Genomic DNA, 5,067 nt, shown 5'->3' with positions numbered 1-5,067 from the left:
TTTTTTTTTTTTTTTTTTTCTTCTTTCCTTCCCCTCCCCCATGGGTTTCTGTTATGTTTCTCAGGATCCACATAAGAGTGAAAACATATGGTATCTGTCTTTCTCTGTATGGCTTATTTCACTTAGCATCACACTCTCCAGTTCCATCCATGTTGCTACAAAAGGCCATATTTCATTTTTTCTCATTGCCACGTAGTATTCCATTGTGTATATAAACCACAATTTCTTTATCCATTCATCAGTTGATGGACATTTAGGCTCTTTCCATAATTTGGCTATTGTTGAGAGTGCCGCTATAAACATTGGGGTACAGGTGCCCCTATGCATCAGTACTCCTGTATCCCTTGGATAAATTCCTAGCAGTGCTATTGCTGGGTCATAGGGTAGGTCTATTTTTAATTTTCTGAGGAACCTCCACACTGCTTTCCAGAGCGGCTGCACCAATTTGCATTCCCACCAACAGTGCAAGAGGGTTCCTGTTTCTCCACATCCTCTCCAGCATCTATAGTCTCCTGATTTCTTCATTTTGGCCACTCTGACTGGCGTGAGGTGATATCTGAGTGTGGTTTTGATTTGTATTTCCCTGATAAGGAGCGACGTTGAACATCTTTTCATGTGCCTGTTGGCCATCCGGATGTCTTCTTTAGAGAAGTGTCTATTCATGTTTTCTGCCCATTTCTTCACTGGGTTATTTGTTTTTCGGGTGTGGAGTTTGATGAGCTCTTTATAGATTTTGGATACTAGCCCTTTGTCCGATGTGTCATTTGCAAATATCTTTTCCCATTCCGTTGGTTGCCTTTTAGTTTTGTTGGTTGTTTCCTTTGCTGTGCAGAAGCTTTTTATCTTCATAAGGTCCCAGTAATTCACTTTTGCTTTTAATTCCCTTGCCTTTGGGGATGTGCCGAGTAAGAGATTGCTACGGCTGAGGTCAGAGAGGTCTTTTCCTGCTTTCTCCTCTAAGGTTTTGATGGTTTCCTGTCTCACATTCAGGTCCTTTATCCATTTTGAGTTTATTTTTGTGAATGGTGTGAGAAAGTGGTCTAGTTTCAACCTTCTGCATGTTGCTGTCCAGTTCTCCCAGCACCATTTGTTAAAGAGACTGTCTTTTTTCCATTGGATGTTCTTTCCTGCTTTGTCAAAGATGAGTTGGCCATACGTTTGTGGGTCTAGTTCTGGGGTTTCTATTCTATTCCATTGGTCTATGTGTCTGTTTTTATGCCAATACCATGCTGTCTTGATGATGACAGCTTTGTAGTAGAGGCTAAAGTCTGGGATTGTGATGCCTCCTGCTTTGGTCTTCTTCTTCAAAATGACTTTGGCTATTCGGGGCCTTTTGTGGTTCCATATGAATTTTAGGATTGCTTGTTCTAGTTTCGAGAAGAATGCTGGTGCAATTTTGATTGGGATTGCATTGAATGTGTAGATAGCTTTGGGTAGTATTGACATTTTGACAATATTTATTCTTCCAATCCATGAGCAGGGAATGTCTTTCCATTTCTTTATATCTTCTTCAATTACCTGCATAAGCTTTCTATAGTTTTCAGCATACAGATCTTTTACGTCTTTGGTTAGATTTATTCCTAGGTATTTTATGCTTCTTGGTGCAATTGTGAATGGGATCAGTTTCTTCATTTGTCTTTCTGTTGCTTCATTGTTAGTGTATAAGAATGCAACTGATTTCTGCACATTGATTTTGTATCCTGCAACTTTGCTGAATTCATGTATCAGTTCTAGCAGACTTTTGGTGGAGTCTATCGGATTTTCCATGTATAATATCATGTCATCTGCAAAAAGCGAAAGCTTAACTTCGTCTTTGCCAATTTTGATGCCTTTGATTTCCTTTTGTTGTCTGATTGCTGATGCTAGAACTTCCAGCACTATATTAAACAACAGCGGTGACAGTGGGCATCCCTGTCGTGTTCCTGATCTCAGGGAAAAAGCTCTCAGTTTTTCCCCGTTGAGGATGATGTTAGCTGTGGGCTTTTCATAAATGGCCTTTATGATCTTTAAGTATGTTCCTTCTATCCCGACTTTCTCAAGGGTTTTTATTAAGAAAGGGTGCTGGATTTTGTCAAAGGCCTTTTCTGCATCGATTGACAGGATCATATGGTTCTTCTCTTTTTTTTTGTTAATGTGATGTATCACGTTGATCGATTTGCGAATGTTGAACCAGCCCTGCATCCCAGGGATGAATCCCACTTGATCATGGTGAATAATTCTTTTTATATGCTGTTGAATTCGATTTGCTAGTATCTTATTAAGAATTTTTGCATCCATATTCATCAGGGATATTGGCCTGTAGTTCTCTTTTTTTACTGGGTCTCTGTCTGGTTTAGGAATCAAAGTAATACTGGCTTCATAGAATGAGTCTGGAAGTTTTCCTTCCCTTTCTATTTCTTGGAATAGCTTGAGAAGGATAGGTATTATCTCTGCTTTAAATGTCTGGTAGAACTCCCCTGGGAAGCCATCTGGTCCTGGACTCTTATTTGTTGGGAGATTTTTGATAACCGATTCAATTTCTTCGCTGGTTATGGGTCTGTTCAAGCTTTCTATTTCCTCCTGATTGAGTTTTGGAAGAGTGTGGGTGTTTAGAAATTTGTCCATTTCTTCCAGGTTGTCCAATTTGCTGGCATATAATTTTTCATAGTATTCCCTGATAATTGTTTGTATCTCTGAGGGATTGGTTGTAATCATTCCATTTTCATTCATGATTTTATCTATTTGGGTCATCTCCCTTTTCTTTTTGAGAAGCCTGGCTAGAGGTTTGTCAATTTTGTTTATTTTTTCAAAAAACCAACTCTTGGTTTCGTTGATCTGCTCTACAGTTTTTTTAGATTCTATATTGTTTATTTCTGCTCTGATCTTTATTATTTCTCTTCTTCTGCTGGGTTTAGGCTGCCTTTGCTGTTCTGCTTCTATTTCCTTTAGGTGTGCTGTTAGATTTTGTATTTGGGATTTTTCTTGTTTCTTGAGATAGGCCTGGATTGCAATGTATTTTCCTCTCAGGACTGCCTTCGCTGCATCCCAAAGCGTTTGGATTGTTGTATTTTCATTTTCGTTTGTTTCCATGTATATTTTAATTTCTTCTCTAATTGCCTGGTTGACCCACTCATTCGTTAGTAGGGTGTTCTTTAACCTCCATGCTTTTGGAGGTTTTCCAGACTTTTTCCTGTGGTTGATTTCAAGCTTCATAGCATTGTGGTCTGAAAGTATGCATGGTATAATTTCAATTCTTGTAAACTTATGAAGGGCTGTTTTGTGACCCAGTATATGATCTATCTTGGAGAATGTTCCATGTGCACTCGAGAAGAAAGTATATTCTGTTGCTTTGGGATGCAGAGTTCTAAATATATCTGTCAAGTCCATCTGATCCAATGTATCATTCAGGGCCCTTGTTTCTTTATTGACTGTGTGTCTAGATGATCTATCCATTTCTGTAAGTGGGGTGTTAAAGTCCCCTGCAATGACCACATTCTTATCAATAAGGTTGCTTATGTTTATGAGTAATTGTTTTATATATCTGGGGGCTCAGGTATTTGGCGCATAGACATTTATAATAGTTAGCTCTTCCTGGTGGATAGACCCTGTGATTATTATATAATGCCCTTCTTCATCTCTTGTTACAGCCTTTAATTTAAAGTCTAGTTTGTCTGATATAAGTATGGCTACTCCAGCTTTCTTTTGGCTTCCAGGAGCATGATAAATAGTTCTCCATCCCCTCACTCTCAATCTAAAGGTGTCCTCAGATCTAAAATGAGTCTCTTGTAGACAGCAAATAGATGGGTCTTGCTTTTTATCCATTCTGATACCCTATGTCTTTTAGTTGGCGCATTTAATCCATTTACATTCAGTGTTATTATAGAAAGATATGGGTTCAGAGTCATTGTGATGTCTGTATGTTTTATGCTTGTAGTGATGTCTCTGGTACTTTGTCTCACAGGATCCCCCTTAGGATCTCTTGTAGGGCTGGTTTCATGGTGACAAATTCCTTCAGTTTTTGTTTGTTTGGGAAGACCTTTATCTCTCCTTCTATTCTAAATGACAGACTTGCTGGATAAAGGATTCTCGGCTGCATATTTTTTCTGTTTAGCACACTGTAGATATCGTGCCAAGCCTTTCTGGCCTGCCAAGTTTCAAAGGAGAGATCAGTCACGAGTCTTATAGGTCTCCCTTTATATGTGAGGGCACGTTTATCCCTTGCTGCTTTCAGAATTTTCTCTTTATCCTTGTATTTTGCCAGTTTCACTATGATATTTCGTGCAGAAGATCGATTCAAGTTACGTCTGAAGGGAGTTCTCTGTGCCTCTTGGATTTCAATGCCTTTTTCCTTCCCCAGTTCAGGGAAGTTCTCAGCTATAATTTGTTCAAGTACCCCTTCAGCACCTTTCCCTCTCTCTTCCTCCTCTGGGATACCAATTATGCGTATATTATTTTTTTTTAGTGTATCACTTAGTTCTCTAATTTTCCCCTCATACTCCTGGATTTTTTTATCTCTCTTTCTTTCAGCTTCCTCTTTCTCCATAACTTTATCTTCTAGTTCACCTATTCTCTCCTCTGCCTCTTCAAGCCGAGCCATCGTGGTTTCCATTTTGTTTTGCATTTCGTTTAAAGCGTTTTTCAACTCCTCGTGACTGTTCCTTAGTCCCTCGATCTTTGTGGCAAGAGATTCTCTGCTGTCCTGTATACTGTTTTCAAGCCCAGCGATTAATTTTATGACTATTATTCTAAATTCACTTTCTGTTATATTATTTAAATCCTTTTTAATCAGTTCATTCGCTGTTGTTATTTCCTGGAGATTCTTCTGAGGGGAATTCTTCCGTTTGGTCATTTTGGAGAGTCCCTTGCGTGGTGAGGACCTGCAGTGCACTTCCCCTGTGCTGTGGTGTATAACTGGAGTTAGTGGGCGGGGCCGCAGTCCGACCCGATGTCTGCCCCCAGCCCACTGCTGGGGCCACAGTCAGACTGGTGTGTGCCTTCTCTTCCCCTCTCCTAGGGGCGGGATTCACTGTGGGGTGGCGTGTCCCGTCTGGGCTACTTGCACACTGCCAGGCTTGTGTTGCTGGGGAT

This window comes from Panthera uncia, assembly GCF_023721935.1.
Source record: "Panthera uncia isolate 11264 chromosome A1 unlocalized genomic scaffold, Puncia_PCG_1.0 HiC_scaffold_17, whole genome shotgun sequence".
In the NCBI taxonomy this organism is placed as follows: domain Eukaryota; kingdom Metazoa; phylum Chordata; class Mammalia; order Carnivora; family Felidae; genus Panthera; species Panthera uncia.
Note: the sequence above shows the minus strand (reverse complement) of the source record.